The sequence below is a fragment of the Antechinus flavipes genome, chromosome 4 (genome assembly GCF_016432865.1).
Source record: "Antechinus flavipes isolate AdamAnt ecotype Samford, QLD, Australia chromosome 4, AdamAnt_v2, whole genome shotgun sequence".
Lineage (NCBI taxonomy): Eukaryota > Metazoa > Chordata > Mammalia > Dasyuromorphia > Dasyuridae > Antechinus > Antechinus flavipes.
In genome coordinates, this window is record NC_067401.1 from 172,571,757 (window position 1) to 172,590,067 (window position 18,311).

Genomic DNA, 18,311 nt, shown 5'->3' on the forward strand with positions numbered 1-18,311 from the left:
CAAGAAAAAAGTTAAAGATCTGAATAGGATTTTAGAAAAATTATATATAATAAACATGAGGTGACTAAATAATGGAAATCATAAGGAATAACTATATTCTCAGCTATAAAAATTGACAATGTATTAGAGCATTTAAAAACCTTATAAACAAATACAGAAGCAGTAGAAATATTAAACCTATTCTTTACTAACCACAGCACAATAAAAATTATAATCAATAAAGGTAATTTGAAAAAAGGATTCTGATTTAATATGAGAATAAATAATGCAAACCTCAAGAAGATTTAGGCAAAGAACATAAATCAATGAAGTAAAGTGCCAAAACTTGTAAGATAAAGCCAAAGCAATTAGAAAAAAAAAATCAATGGCTTGGATATGTAATTTTTTCAAAACTAGAAAAGGTAGAAATCAAAAAACCCCAGCCAAACATAAAAATATAAATTGGAAACTAACAAAAATATTAAGCTAAAAATGATTAGCTAACATTTATATTGTACTTTCCAATTTGTAAAGCACTTTACATATTGTCTAATATAAACCAAAACAACTCTACCAGATAAGTTTTATTATAATATACATTTTATAGATAAGAAAACTATTGCCCAGGGTCACATGATTGATAATTTTCTGAGTTGAGATTTTGACTAAGATCTTCCTGATGCCATGATTAGCACCCTATTTACTATATCACCTAGTTTCCTCTAAAAACAAACCCCTCAAAAAAAATTAAAAGATAAAATTTAAAACAGAAATAGCATTGAATCAATCAATAAATTTAGGATTTGCTTTTCTAAAAACTAACAAAATAGGCAGGTCATTTTCTAAAAGAAAATCAAATTAACAAAATCAAAAATGAAAAGTAAGAAAGGCTAAATCATAACAGATGAAAATAAAATAAAGGAAATTGCTAGAAAGGGGATAGTTTGATGCTAAAGGGAGCAAAAAGTTGGTTTCACATAAAGAAAAATAATTAAATAAATGGTAAGGGATATTAAGGTATTGTCTTTTTTCATAGATGAAACCCTTTTAGCAATCTGGTGGCATCTATGGATCCCTTTCCAGAATAGTGTTATTAAACACTCAAAATTAAATACATAGGATTTCAAAGGAAAATAATTATTGAAATAGTTGAAAGTAGTTACTCAGATATTTTTCTAAAAACAAACACAGACTGCTGTTAAAGATTATGTTTTTAAAATGATATAGGTGGTGTCTCCTTTTTGTGGAAACAGTTTCATCTTTTGAAGGATGAGAGAAACATTTCTATTTATTAAAAACTAATAAAATGTGAATATGAAGAAAGAATTTTCATAGACATAGATTGAAAAAGGACAATTTTGGCTGAAAATATAGGTCATTGTGGTCCCTTAGAATATTTACATGTAAGTTTCAAAAATTAAGAGAGTTAATTTTTTTAAATTATATAATGTTTGGAGTCTTAGGGATGATTATAAAGTAAGAATGGAGTTTATTGGAGAGCTTCATTTCCAGCTATTGCTCTTCAATTTCACTAGATTTGAAGGAAGTTGTTGTCCTTCAGGTGATGACTTGCAAGTGAATTGGATTTAAATGAGGCAGAGTTGTGCAAAATCATCAGCATTACTCTCTCCTCCAGAATCATCAGGGTTTAGGGACTAAATCACAGTGACATATCTGTGACATAGAGAACTCTGAAGGGAAGCAAAGCATTTCAAAAGTGCCTAATGCTCTCTGCTGCCCTCTTAAAATCAAAGAGAGAAAGTAGAAAAGGGAAATGTTGGAATCCTTACAAACTGCTAACTCATTAGAGTTGATAGATTGTTGATCTGATCTTACAAGAAGATGTTTTGGGCCAGAACCTGAAACAAGGTACTAAGTAGAACTAATTAGTACAATGCTTGTGTTTACACCTTTACTCAGCGGAGTTCACAAGTATGGGAGATTCACAAAGTAAACTTTGTAACTTGGTAAATTCACACCTCCCTTAAAGCTCTTTGGGCCAGAGAGCACTATGGGAGAAAACCCATAATCCCTCTCTCTCGTATCCCACAATTCCTCCCTCTTGTATAAAAGAAACAGACAGAGGCTCTCGGTCAGATTTCACCGAAATGACATGAAAAGTGGAGCTGGCTGGAGGCTGAAGAAAGCAGAGGCAGAAGCAAAGGACAAAGCGGCAAGAGCTCTTGGAAACAAGCAGAGAGATAGGCCTCTAAGCTAACCGGGCTATATTGGAGATAATAAAAGATCTGAACTTTTATCACCTGGCTGTGTTTTGAGAAGAAAAAGCTCACCACATTTTGGCACCCGAACAGGGACCAACAAAATCCTGATTCCAGGGAAGGCACCCAGAGAGAACTTTTATAATATTTTAAAGAAGAACAAGAACCCAATATTTGAACTCTTACAGGGAAAGATAAGTTTTGCATCTGTGTTGCAACAAGAAAGGATGTTAAGACCCAGGAGAATGCTATATTCCTGAGTTCATTGTAATCAAATACTTATGGCCAAAGAAAATTAAAAGATGGCAGAACTATGGAGATTGAATGTAAATCAACACATGCTATGTTCACTTCTTTTTTTCTGTTTTTTTTATCTCCCATGGTTCTTCCCTTTTGTCTGATTTTCTCTCCCAACATGATTCATAAAGCAATATGTGTTAAAATTAATTAATTAATTAATTTTTAAAAATAAAATAAAGAAAATGGTAGAAGTCATGAGCAGTATGTTTCTCATCTAAAGGATAGACTGAAAGAAAACTATCATTTATTCATAGAATTAACTCAGAAAAACAATTGAAATAAGTGATTATACAATGTCTGAATTCAGTATCAAGATATTCATATATGTAACATTCTTGATAAAGTATCTTGCTGTGTGTGTAACACATAAATTAGCAAACCACTGGAAGGTTATACTACCATGTTGTAGAGAAACTGGGCAATGTGCCAGTTTATAAATTAATTCCAGAAAATGGAAGGGCTCTGCAAAGAAGATGCATAGAAATAATTTATTGCCTATTGGGGAATTGATACAACTTTCTGATGAGTAGTCAGTCACTAATGATGAACTGCTGACTAAGGTGTGAAAGGAAAAAAATTCAGTTGCATATTATAGAAGGGACACACTGAATTAGACAAAAGTTCAGAAAATTAGGGTATTGATGAGGATATGATTGTGCACTATTATACAAAAGAGAATTTAAGATTTTTACCAAATATATCTCATTCAGAGAATGATGATGGATTGAACCCAAAAGTAACATCATTTTACCTTAATACCCCAATTGTAAGGAACACATTCATAGGGGACTGTTAAGTTAGCATTATAGTTACGTAATGGTAATAAAATAACACATCACTTGGAAAATAAGTTTAAGAAGGTAAAAACTATGAAGCCTATTATGAGACTACTGTATAATGTATCAGACAAATCTGGAGAGGTAACTCAAACAGAATGCTTTAGTGGTAAATTTACAATATATATTTGTGTACAATTATCTTTTGACAACATACTTTGTGCTATTTATTGAGGTGTGAATTTTTTCTGGTTATAAAATGTTGACAAATGTGTATTATTGCTATATTTGCAAATACAGTTTTACATGTGAATTATTCATTCAGTTGTCTGTTTCCTGTTATAATTGTATGTATGTGTATATGCATATATATATATAGCTAGATATATATAGAGAAAGATTATCATGAATGAGAATGTGTGTTTTACCTAGCTATTGATTGTCTGGAATGAAAAAATTTATTCTCTGTTATCTGATATAACAATATGTTAATTATGCAAAGTATTATACACATTTTCGTGTGTTTTACAATGTTCCCATAACCTTCATATCTTGAGATTTTAATTTGCAGAGGACAGCAAATATTCATTGTGAGAGGGACAAGAAATGAATGATCTCTGTCAGCAATTTAGGACTGAAAAGGTACAAAATATACATTTTTGTAAAGAAAAAGATTTAAATAAAGTTTTAACATAATTGCTGCTATAATTGATGAGTATTTTAATGATTAAAAATGTTAAGAAAAAATTTGTTTTAATAAAAATTACTAACATGTATATATAAAAAATAGCTTTCAGATGAGATTTAAATAGAAAACAAACTATGGTATAAGTAAAATGACTAAAATTGCTTGGTGTAAGATAGAGAATTATATTTCTTATTTGAACAGTCTGATGGTTTACAGGAAGAAAGAAATACCTTTATCAAAATTTGGGAAAATATGAGCCTGAAGAGGACCATGTTAAAAACTTTAGAGCTCCAAGGTATTATGTTCCTTCAATTCATTTTGCATATATAACTGTTTTATGAGTCCTAATTCTCTAGAATTCTTTCTCTACCACAACTTTTTAATCTTTATAAGTTTTCTAATCCTAGAAAATCCTCTTCCCTCTGTAGCTTCTATCTCTGATTGGTCAGAGATGGAGGCCCAAAACCTCAATTTTAAGAAAGGACCCAATCTATGAATGTTTTCACTCATTCATCTCTGAGTTCAATTTCTGATTCCTGGATCTCCAGGCTTCATTCTCCATTATGCCACTATTTTTCCATTTCCTTTTACATGCCTCTCTTTTCTCACTAAAATGTAAGCTCTTTTTTAAAAAAATGTAAATTCTTCAAGAGTGGGGACTTTAGAGTATGCCTCAGGTTGGGTGTGGGCAATTAATTCTGTTCTGAGTGGACAATTCAGCAAATAAGTGAATAATTACCTGGCCTGATTTGTGTTGCTCAGAAATTCCCAGTCTGATGAGCCTTTAAGTTCTCTGACTTAAAAAAGAACTGCCATTCATGTGAAGGGCAAATCCTTTCAAAATGCCTTTTTAAGGGTGCTTTTAAGTTAAAAGGATTTGCAATTACTAACTATAATTAAAGAAGGGAAAAAAGATTTGTCCACATGGAAAGTAGTGAAGACTAACAGACAAGCAGTTAGTATAGAAGTGGTATTATGTAGTGCAGTTATTTTTAACATGGACCAGTGACATCAAAACCTACTGTCCAAAGTTGTGAACTACCCTACGCACATGTGTTTTTTACAATCAAGTGCTTTCTTGCCAGATTCCTGTGTGTACCAACTTTTTTTCATAGATTCTTAATGCATCATTGGGAAAGTGAGATTAAGGAATGGGTTGTTATTCCTTTAAAAAATTTATGAACTTACTTTATCATATAAGTACCTAGTCTTATTTATCATTTATTTTGGCATATTAAAAGTAAATGGTTATTATTAAGATTCACAATGCATTGTTAAGTAGCTAGTTGTATAAATAGAAACATATCACTAAGGCCTCATAAGCTAGAGTGGTGAGAAAAAGATGTATATTTTCCCTTAACTGGCCTACCATCAGAACACTTAGAGAATTTAAATATAATTATATAACCGAGCTCTGGGAACCTAAACTTAATAGTGTGAGAGAAGATTAGAATGAGCAAGACATCACAGAGAGTCAGTAAGTATCTACAGATGAAAAGTAATATTGTGGGGGCATATGCCAAAGAACCATATTCCAGGCCATACCCACTTGCATTGTAACCAATAACATGTTAGTACGGAAAAGATGGGCCTCCGTTTTCAAGAGAGACTTGGAGTCTATAAAAGAAATTTTTAATTATCTAAATGAAATCTAGACCATACTTTTGCTATTCAACACTGGACTCAGCTCACTGTCCAACTATATTGCATGTCCCACATATACATACTTTTGAACATGTTCTGTAGGATATTCATTAAAATATATCCAAATCTGGGCAATCAACATTTGGCCTTTCTTGTATGGAATGAGAAGCCAAACTCTTTTGAGTGATGACAGCTATCTTCCAGAAAGTTTCATGTCTTGGAGCTTGATGCAATGAACACAATGTTATCCACTGACAGGAACATCCACTGACAGGAACTTTACTGTCCCCAGGAAATTCCTCCTTAATCTGGATTTTGCTCTAGTTTTCTCCATTAAAATGGTAAATGCCCCTGGTGAGCAAATACAAGTAACAAGCACAGTAAACATGAGACACAATAATTTGAGTTAGTTTTTTTAGTTGTTGTTGTGATAGTGGTGATGGTGGTAATTGTTCAGTTACTTAGTTATGTCTAACTGTTCATGACCGCATGTACTATAGTACACCAGGCCCTTTCATCCTCCACTACCTCTCAAAGTCTGTCCAAGTTCATGTTCCATGACACATTTTCTGCTGTTCCCTTTTCCTTTTGCCTTTAATTTTTTCTAACATCAGGATCTTTGTCAATGAATTGTGTCTTTTAATTAGTTGCTCAAAGTATTTAAGCTTCAACTTCAGTATTTGACCTTCCAATGAATAGCCTCATTTAATTTCCTTTTAAGTATTGACTCAAAGGTAAGTTATAAGATGGTAAAGATAAAGTTTATTGTTAAACATTATTTGGGAAAGGCTATTTGTTCCATAAAACCCATTTTGAGAAAACCCTTTCTTCGAGTATAGATAACCATCCTATTTTGTATAGATGGAAGAAAAAGTATACAAATTGGTAGTTATTTGTGTTCTTGCTTCGTTTTTTTTTTTTTTTTTTTAAATCATTAATAAGGTCCAGGATTTTTTTTCACACTTTTGGCATCTTAATCTCCTTTAGATATTTTGTATATCACTCCCTCAAAAATTCTGATCATTTTATTTCTTCCAGTTCAACTCCCCTCTACATGTACTTGGTTCACTACAAATGCTTTCCCTATCTTCTCTTTAGTACTATTTCTACATTCTCCACAAGTACCATAGAGTGTGATGTTATAAATCAAGAGCGGAATCTCCACTGTCCTTGATGGAGAAAAGAGTATGTTGAAATTGTTTTTGCAAATCTTTTCCATTTTTCTTCTTGTAATCTTTATTCCACTTTTATCTTTGAATACCATTGGTATGCTTCGCTTAGTTGGATATCTTACCAAGCTTTCTTTAAATTTGTTTTTTTCCTCCACAGTTTCTCTCTGATTTATAAGATGATACCGAACCTTACTATCCTTTCTTATAAGATTTCACAGATTATATTCTAGCCCAGGATTGTTACAAGCAACCAAGTCTCTGTTTAGCAAATAAGTAGAATGTTTGTTAAGGCTCTTTCTGAATTCTTTTTGGTATTCTTGTTGTAGCAATTAATTTTCATTCATTTGACTTCTGGGTGAAATTATTATAGCTAATGCTAGTGTTATTTATATGGTACTTTTTCCATTTTTTATTTGTAATAATCTTTTTAAGTAATTCAGGCTAATGCATTTTAATTTATCTTTTTCATATGATTATTCTTCTTGTTTATTATACATTTTTATCTTAGCTCTGACAAATCAGTGGTTTGATAGCACTTACAATTGACTTAGTTAACTACCATATGTTTATCAAAATATAGACAATTTCATTCTTTGTTGTATTATTTGCTGTTTATCATATCTAGCTTCATGACTTTATAAAGTACAAATCTTTGGAATTTCTTACTTCTTTCTCCTGAACCATATTTTTATTGAAATAATGTCCCATAAAATAATATTTCTTGTAACTTTGAAGTATGCTATAAAATCCATTCTGCCAGTCATCCTTCTAGATAGCGGAATCCTTCTTCTTTCTTCTAGTTTTGTTTATAGGAAGGATATAAAAATTGATATTAATCTTCTCCTCTAGAAATATGCCTCTAGAAATGTCAACAGACAACTATTTCTCTGTAATTATCTAGGCTGGAAAACAGGCTTTATCTAGAGCCACATCTGAAGCTTTTCAAGTATAGTAGAACCTACTTAGTTTTGAACTACAGCTTTAGGGAACCCAGGATTGCTTATATGCCCTAGCTGAAGCATCAGAAAAGGACTTTGGGGAGGATTTTTATATATTAACTAAAATATTTCTAAAGAATAGAAATGATAAAAATCTGGCTTATCATAAAAGCTAAAATGCCTGTCATTTAATCATTCCTCAAGAAATTCTTTCACATACTCTGAAGAAGATCTCTGCGGAAGTGAAAATATATTTCCTGACAAACTTAACACATTAAATCATTAACAGTAATTCTATTAACACCAATTAGTTTATCAGATCAGCTAGCCAATTTGTCCTGTTTAACAAGAATGAGATAAATCAAGTATGTTTTGATGACAGAAGTAAATGGGAACTAGAAGGGGAAGGGCAAAGTTCAGGGCATGCTACAATGGTTGAATGGTTTAATGGGGAAGAAGAATTAGAAGAATTTAGAAAAATTGCACACAATACACAGACTGTTTTTTTTTTTAATTCAGTTCACAATTGTTGTTCTGTCATTTTTCAGTCATGTCTGATTCTTCATGATTCCATTTGATATTTTCTAGTCAAAGTTAGTAGAGTGGTTTCCCATTTACTTCATTTTACAGATAAGAAAACTGAGGCAAACAAACTAAGTGATTGCCTGGGGTCACACAGCTAATAAACGTCTAAAGTTGAATTTAAACTTAAAAGAGTCTTCCTGACACCAAGCTATCCATTCTATTCATTGTGCCATTTGCCACTGCAAATGGATTACAAGTTCCTTGAAATCAAGAATTATGTTTTTAATCTTTTCTTTATACCCCTATCACCTAATTTGGTACCTTATAAATAATTGGCATTTAATAAAAGTCCTTGATTATATGGGGGACCCCTCAAATACAAATTTCTGTTCTTAATATTATCCATATCACAAGAATATAGGTTTATTTTTTTCCTCTTAAATAAATAACTTTGTACATGACACAAAGTAGAGGAATTTTGGTAGAAATGACCTCTTCCCTCCAGCTTCTAAAGATGAAAAATTTAAATTTATCAAATATTTATTGAATGTTTACTATGTAAAATATACTCTACTAAATTGTAAGAAAAACATATAGAAAATTATACTAAGAATATAATTAAAAATATTAAAGAGGCCAGATTATTTGCTAGGAATTATCCTGGAAATTATGACCTAGTGCCATTGGCCTCCTTGAAACACTTCTCACCTCCAGGATCCAAGAATGGAATCTTCTCCTTTTTTATTTCTCTCTTTGCTTCCATGCCTTCCTTTAGGTTCCAAATCTTATCTTTTAAAGCTTTCCTAATCTCTCTTTATTGAAATACCTTTCCTTTGATGATTATCTTGTATTGCATTTTGTTTACATATTTTTCCTCCAGTAGCGATTTTTTTTTGGCCCCTTTTTTCATTTCTCAGAACTAAACACAGTACTGGCACATAGTAGGTACTCGATAAATGTCTGTTAATAAGTTTGACTTACTCTTGACCAGAACAATTTCACTGAACAGATTAGGAGATACATGGCTAATAGAAATTCTTTTATTGGTTGCTGTTGTTTCTTGCTCCCGTTCAAGTCCACTGAGTAAAACTCTCACAATGATCTCCATTCTCATGAATATGCAGGTACCTACACAGACTAAATTCTTACCATGAAACAACCAATAAAAATTGGGGTAAAGGGCTAATATATGACATTCATTTTAATTGACTTCCAGAGAATTGCAAGATATGTCCACAATGGTTTTGCAATGACACATTTACTGAGATCTTTGTGTTTTAAAAAAAACAAAACCCTCTCATCTTAGGCTTTCAATATTGAGCATCTGCCAAGGGGTCAATTTCCATTTTAGTGCTGAGAAGGGAATGAAGAAAAATGTAATAACACAAATATGCATGGAAAGCTCTTTGAAAACTGCAAATTTGACTCCTAAGTAATCAGGGAAACTAGGGGACTGATTTAAAGCATGTTAGAATGAGAAAATGCTTAACTAGGGTTAAATGGGGCATCAGTTGAGTATGGATCTTAAATGATAGGTTGCTAGGTGCTATAGTACAGGTTGCTTTTTTTTATTATTACAGAGAGCTAAGTTACACTCATCTTGATTCATGATTCTACCAAATACAGAAACAGAAATACCAGTGAAGAAAACACTAGGGAACAAGATGACATTGATTATTCCTAGGGAGTGGGAAGGCCTTACATCAATTGTCCTATCACCTAATTATAGTAATGACAGCCCCTAGACTAACTGGCCTCTCCATCCAGGAAAGAAAGGGCTATCTCTTCTAGCTGTGATGGTTAAGAAATAGGAGAATCTGCACTGACAAAGTTGGAAGTATCTCAATGTCTTCTCACACTGATGATCCCAAACCAGTGATACAATAAGGGGAAGATTCAAATAACTTCTTATTTTTATCGATTTACTCAACTGCCGGCTTTCAAAATAAATGTTGTGAAATGGCTATGCTGTACTAAAAATAAGAGACTTATCTATAGAACCATCAGCTGGTTCCTTCAGATCCAAAGACAAATTCAATTCTGTACAGAAAAAGAAACATTCTTCACACCTCCATATTTTTTCAAAAAGGTAAAAAACAAATTGCTTTCCTCAAAGTTAAATTCATGCTACATCTGTCTCCTTCCATTGCCTCCCAAACAAATGCAATGAAAACTCATGAGGATGTTCCCCCATGAGAATTCCATTTCTCTGTGATCATGCAGATAGAATTATATCTAGAATAGAAGCAGAAATTGCTGCCAGTAATCCTGATGAGAGAGCCAGGATTTCTTCCCCTCTGGAGTCCAACATAAGTAAACTGGGTATCTGTGTTAGTGTTTCTATTTGTTATTTGCAGGCTTCACTTCCTGTCAAGAGGAAGAATAAAAGAGCCAGGTGAGACCTCACTGCAGCAAAGCAGTGCGAAGTAGCTTTAGGGAATCTGTTTACCTAAGTAATTTTTCACTATGTAACCATCTTCCCTGGAGAGACAAGGGGAGGCTGTGTCACAAGTGATGTTTACTTGATAATACCTTTTTAACTCTTCCCTATTATCTTAGGCACAGCTGTCTTTGGGAGAGGTAATTGAACCCTAGTAGTAAGAGGTTGAGGGACTTTTTCAGGATTTTTAATATTTTGTTTTTTCTAATTACACATAAAACCAACTTTTAAAACTTAGGGTTTTTTTGAGTTCCATAAATTTTTCTCTTTTCTTTCCCCCCTCATTCAAAAGGCAGGAGATTTAATATTGATTATATATGTATAGCTATGCAAAACATGTTTCTATATTAATCATTGTAAACTACTTTCCTCCTCCCTGCCCCCAAAAAGAAAAATTTAGAAAGGATGCTTTGATCTGTATTCAGACTCCAGAAGTTCTTTTTCTGGAAGTGGATAATATTTTGTTTAGAATTGTCTTAGATTATTATATTGCTAATTATCATTATAATATTGCTGCTACTGTATACAGTGTTCTTTTGGTTTTGCTTATTTCACTTTACAGCAGTTCATGTAAATAGTTCAGTGTTTTTCTGAAAACATCCTGTTGTTATTTCTTATAGCACAATAGTATTCCATCACAATCATATGCCCCAACTTGTCCAGCTATTCCTTAAATGATGTAATTCTCTTAGCTACCATAAAAAGAGTTTCATAAATGTTTTTATAAATATAGATCGATTTCCTCCTTTTAAAAAATATCTTTGTTATTCAGACCTAATAATACTATTTCTAGGTCCAGAGGGTTTTATAGCCCTTTAGGCATAACTCCAAATTGTTTTTTAGAATGATTGAATCAGTTCATAACTCCACCAAAAGTGCTTTACTGTCACAATTTTCCTATGTCCTCTCCAACATTGGTCTGCTGCTGTCTTATTGGATATTGTATGCTCTGGCCTGCACTCCACACTCCCTTTGAGTGAGACAGACCTTTCTTGCTAATCTAAGTTCTTTGGGGCTGGAAAACTGTTTCGCTCCTATCTTTTTGTTTGGTTATTCCTTTTGAGGCACTATTTTAAAGTTTTTTAGAAGGGAATCTGGGAGAGTTCAGGCAAATCTCTGTTCTTATTCCACTATCTTGGCCTTAAAAAGTTTTTTAAAATGTCCATAAGAAGTGACTAACCTGGACACTGAAGACAATAATGTTTATGACTTATTTAGGGTGAAGTGATAGAAAAATACCTTGCCACTCCTATTTGGAGGAGGAAAAAAATGTGATTTATTGTCATATACTCCAAAATGTAGAATATACTTTTTCTTCAAGCTCACTAAACAGAGGCCCAGAATGACCACTATACCTAACTAGAAAGATAAGAAATATTTATGGTTTTTCCAATAGTCATACTACTTTCAGTTAATCAATATTTATTATGAACTCACTAAAAGGAAAATGATCATTGTTAAGGTAGGAAGGGGTAAAATCTCTATCAGTGGAGAGAATATGCTTTTGACATTAAAATTCTAGTTCACTGAAAAATAAGTAACTTTCTAGGGAAAGATACATAGATAAGACAACATCCCAATTGTCAAATAGCTTCAAATCTAGTGGAAAAGATAGTTTTGAATAAAGAGTAAGAAAGACAGTAAGTTCCTTCACACAAACTTTTCCCCTCTTTTTTGTCCCCAACTAAATGTTACATAAACTTTTTATGACACTTAATTGGGAACAAGAAAGAAGGAATACTTAAGGCCTTAGAAGGGTCATAAGATTCTAAAGTGTAAAGAGACCCCAAGACACTATGATGCCCTCACTAGGTAGGCTACTAACTGGGTTGTATAGGATGAGGGACTTAGAAGAAAGAGTACCATATAATAAATTCTTATTGGACATGTTTGGGACAAAAAGACCTACCCAAATTGATTACTACAGAGATCACTCATAGAAAGCAGAATTATCTATTAGAATCTCGAGAAGTGGACCCCATCTTGGTCTGCGAGCCAAATTTCACAGCAGGATAGGGCCAGAACCTTGAAAATGCTTACAGCTTTTATACATTTCAGACAAAGAACCTCCAAAATCCCACCCTCTATACGTTGTGATTGGTCACATAAATCTACTGTTCCTCTAGTTGGACAGTGGAATGTAGTAGACAAGATGACATACAGCTTCTTCAGCTACATAGTCCAGGCCTTATCAAAATCATGTGACTTCGGAGAAGCCGAAACTGAGGCCTATAAGGCTTGATCTACTTTAGAATCTGTAAGTTCTTCACTTTTTCCCACACAGTCCCCCCTGTTATTCATAAATATATTTGTACATATATTTCCTCATGAAGAATTAACATTGTGGTTAAATTCAATTAACATCTCTATACATTGCTTGTTAATCTCCTCATCTGGATCACACCCTGCTACTGCCTTCCATTCTTCTCTCTGTAAAATCATCATTTTAGTGGCATCCTCCGTATGTAAGATTCTTCACAGTGATCTTTGAACTATTCTTGTTACCAATGTAATTATCCAGGGTAAACATAGTGGCAACAGAATAATACTACTGATTGCAATGTCTGCACCATAAGAGCTGTTTCTACCAGCCACCATCAAACCAAGACCACCAGCTATTTGTGAAGGGAGATTTCCAAATTTGTACAGGCACATGAACTATCCTGCAAATGCCCTTAGTAATTTCTTTTACTGCTTGTCCGTTGTCATCAATTTGCATAAAACAGGTGGACAAGTTTTGTTCCTCACAGACCCATCCTTCCTCCTTCCTCTGCTAACAGATAATTTAAAACTAATCTAGGTTATACAACTACTTCTCTTGTCTGGGTGGCTTGATCAGCTAATAGATTAAGGGCCTGAGCAGTTTGGTTAGCTGTTACCTCTAAGACTGCTTGCAGTTGAATTAATCTGTTTTATATATATATATATATATATATATATATATATATATATATATATATATATATATATATATATATATATATATACACACTGGTGTCCAATATCCCCACCTATCATCTTGAGCCTATATCGCCATTCCATATTCCTTGATAATCTGTGCTGGGGCCAGGAGTCTCCCCACCCATTAGCATCACCAGTTTGGATAGATTACAGGGTGTTCAACAAATAGGCTTCAACTGAATTCCTTCAAACATCCCTCATTATCCCCTAATAAATGCTGGTGGACACAATTAAGCACTGACCCATATTAAAAACAATATTTGACTTGCTTCCTCTGTTTCTATACTCACTACAATCTATGATATCTACCCTCTCTAGTTGACGAGTACAAGTCACTTACTCTTCTTCACACTTACTCTTACAGGCCATCCATGGCCCTGCACCTGTTTGATTTAGGCAATGCCCCAATAAGGTCCCCCAGATCAATACCACTATCAAGATTTTACATACAGAGTTCATCAGTTCCTTTTCAATATTTGTCTCAGATCATTTTCTGGATTCAGTGTGGAAGTCCACACCCTTGGAGTGTCCACTGGTCCTTTAATTCTGGTGTGCTGAGTGCACCCTCTTTCCTGTGTAGCACCAATGTGTCTGATATCAAGAAGATCTGGAATGGTCCTTCCCAGGTCAGGGTCAGCTTGTCCTCCTTCCACATCTGAACCAGGACCCAGTCTCCAAGCTAGAACTTAGGCACTGTGAATCCTAAGGGAGGAGTCTGAGCAATAAGTCCTTTTAGTGGTAAAGTTTTCAGATGTTGCAGTACAGACATGATGCATTTCCTTAAAAACAAATCCTTGGTCTCAAATATTGGATCCAAGGAAAAATTTTGAATCCCTTTTGGATAAGGGTGACCATACAATAATTCATAAAGTGATAATCCCACATCCCTTCGCGGTTTTATTCTATTCTTAATAAGGTAAGGGGAAGGCATTTGGTCCAGGGCAATTGTGTCTCAATCAATTTAGTCAGTTGCTGTTTAATTTCCTTATCCACCCTTTCCACTTTACCTGATGAGGGCGGATGCCATGGGGTATGTAAGTTCCACGATATTTCTAGAGCTTGGGCCACAGATAGGAGGATCTTAGCTGTGAAATGGGTGCCTTGGTCTGAATCTTCCTGCTCCACCAACCCATACCCTGGAATGATATGCTCAAGGAGGACTTTTATGACTGCCAAGGCAGTTGCCCAGGCAAGGGGAAAGACCTCCACCCATAAGGTCAGATGGTCCACTACGACCAACAGGTATTTGAGAAGCCCCACTGAGGGCAGCTCGGTAAAGTCCATCTGAATGCTTTGGAAAGATGACACCAGGGGGCCTTTCTTCTTTTTGGACTTGTTATTGGGCTGCTCTATTCATCCTCTGGCAAACAGGACACCTGCTTGACCAGTTGCCTGCTATTGTGTACAAGCCAGTGCCACAGACTTAGTCAGCACCATGTCACACAGGTCTTGGACACCCCAAGGATTGCCCTGATGTAAATTGTGGAGCACATGTCTCATACCTGCTGTGGTCAGTACCTCTCTGCCATCAGGGAGGAGCCAGTGCCCCTCTTTATCCTCCTGAGCGCCAAGGCTTTGGATTTCCTGCTTCTCTTCTGGGGTAAGGGAAGGTGGAGGCTTTGGAGGCAGAAATGCCAAAATCAGCACCATCATTTCCTCTGTACTTAGAGATTCCTCTTCTTCAGCCCATTTTGCCTCCTCATCTGCAAAGCAGTTTCCCCTTGTCCGAAATCTCCTCTTTGGTGCCCCTGCACATGAATCATTGCAATGTTCTTAGGTAACTTAAGATTAGTCAAAATTTCAGTGACTAATGCCCTGTGTGCCAATCCCTTACCTTTACTGTTTTCATTCTTTCCCTCGAGTAATTTACAGGATCCAATTTCTTTTTCCCTTCACTTATACAAGGACTTAAATATTTTACCTCACATTTCACAAATTGCAATTTGTCTTAAGAAATTCTCAGTCTCTGTGTTCCTAAATAATTTAACAAGTTGGATATTGACTTGGACAAGGTCACTCTTTTTCCTTCCTGCCACAAGAAGATCATCTGCATATTGTAAGACCTTTAACAATAAGAAATTTATGCCAGAACGTTCACACAATTCTTTTGTACCCAAGTAGATGTTGCATAAATTGAATATTATATTGATCATTTTGCTTTTTTTTTAATACCCAATACACAGAAAAATCCCAAACTACATATTGTCTATAACAAAAATATTTTCAAAAGGACAGAGGCAAAAACTATTATCCTTGGAGTCCCTTTAAATAATTGGCATCAATGCAATTAATTAAAACTTCCTATTTTTACATAAAAGACCCTGAAAAGTTTTTGTTTGTTTGTTTGTTTTTAATAATTTTTTATTGATAGAATGCATGCCAGGGTAATTTTTATAGCATTATCCCTTGCATTCATTTCTGTTCCGATTTTACCCCTCCCTCCCTCCACCCCTTCCCCAAGATGGCAAGAGTCCTTTACATGTTGAATGGGTTGCAGTATATCCTAGATACAATATATGTGTGCAGAACCAAACAGTTTTCTTGTTGCACAGGGAGAATTGGATTCAGAAGGTATAAATAACCTGGGAGGAAAAACATAAATGCAAGCAGTTTATATTCATTTCCAGTGTTCTTTCTCTGGGTGTAGCTGCTTCTGTCCATCTTTGATCAATTAAGGCTCTCTTTATCGAAGAGATCCACTTCCATCAAAATACATCCTCAAACAGTATCATTGTTGAGGTATATAATGATCTCCTGGTTCTGCTCATTTCACTCAGCATCAGTTCATGTAAGTCTCGCCAGTCCTCTCTGTATTCATCCTGCTGGTCGTTCCTTACAGAACAATAATATTCCATAACATTCATATACCACAATTTACTCAGCCATTCTCCAATTGATGGACATCCTTTCATTTTCCAGCTTCTAGCCACTACAAACAGGGCTGCCACAAACATTTTGGCACATACAGGTCCCTTTCCTTTCTTTAGTATCTCTTTGGGGTATAAGCCCAGTAGAAACACTGCTGGATCAAAGGGTATGCACAGCTTGATAACTTTTTGAGCATAGTTCCAAATTGCTCTCCAGAATGGCTGGATGTGTTCACAATTCCACCAACAATGTATCAGTGTCCCTGTTTTCCCACATCCCCTCCAACATTCCCCATTATCTTTCCCTGTCATTCTAGCCAATCTGACAGGTGTGTAGTGGTATCTCAGAGTTGTCTTAATTTGCATTTCTCTGATTAATAATGATTTGGAGCATATTTTCATATGTCTATAAATAGTTTCAATTTCCTGAAAAGTTCTTAAAAGCATCAATTAAACTTTTTTTGAAATACTCTTCCAAACTATATATCACATTTCTGATCACATTCTTTAAACACGAAAACCATTATTTATCTAAAGAAACAAATGTTCAATCAATTAACATCTTGTAAGTGCAGTGTGTCCCTTTAAATGAGTTTGCTTTCTTCAGCCAAAAGAGGCTACACCTTTCCACTACTGCTCTCCCCCTGCAATAACACATCCCATCTCACAGCCATCTCTCTGTGACTATCCTTTCCAACCAGTTCCTTCTTTTTCCCACTAATTTCTTCTTGAAATCATTTGCTCCCACTAATCAATCCTTCTGAAATCACCTTCATTCTCTTGTCCCATCTCTCTGTCTCTCTCCTCCCAATGCCTACTTGCTCAAACCTTCTCCATCAGATTTTAAACATGCCCAAACTAATAATTGCTTTTATAAATCTCTCTTGTCCCTTGTCTTTAAATCACCTTTTTTTAAAAAATAAACTTTAAACTTCAAGATTCACAATTAAGTTTGAACCAAATTTCATAAAACTCATAATATAGTTTACAAATTACTCAATATTTTAAAAAAGCAATTTACCATTTAAGTAGGGAGATACAAACATGACCTCCCCTAAGATAAGCTATTGGCATTTTGTTTAATAACCTCTTTTTAATTGGAAGTCCAACCAAACAATAAGGCAAAAAAAAAAAAAAAAGTTTTTCTCTTCTCTGTGGTTGTAAAGGCCATAATATTCAAACAATTCTTAAGATTTTATCCTCTTTATAAACTTAACATGTGCAAACCTAACAGTAAAATTATTTCAAAATTATTCCAATTTCAATTTTATTTCAATTTCAAAATTATAATACCTCTTGAAAATACAATAAGTTCCCAAAACTCTTAATCAAATGTTGTAGACAAACAGTTACCCAGTTTAGCCTTCCTAAACTTTCTGTTCTCTAATTCCATGAAAACAAACTTGCTAATAATGATTTTTCTTTCTTCTCCTGGGGAAAAAAAATGTTTTGTGTTGTTGTTTTTTTTTTTTTTGGAGTATGCCTAGTTTTCCCACAGGTCCAACAGGTCAGAGCACCCCCGTGTTCAACTATTTACCTCTTACTCTATTTTTATTCCTCCCTTCCAATATCTGCAACTTCTTATTTCCAATTTTAACACACATACCAATTTAAAGTTATTTTAAAATTAACCAGTAGTTTAGTTTGTGAAATTTCCTAAAGTCTACCTAGATATTCCATTCAAACTTCTTTTCTTCAATAAGCCAGGAAAGAGTTAAGCACCAATCCCTGCTTTACCTTGAATTTTTTTTTTTTTCTGACTGAGTCCTGATAACAGGCTCCTTGTTTACAGGAGTGATATC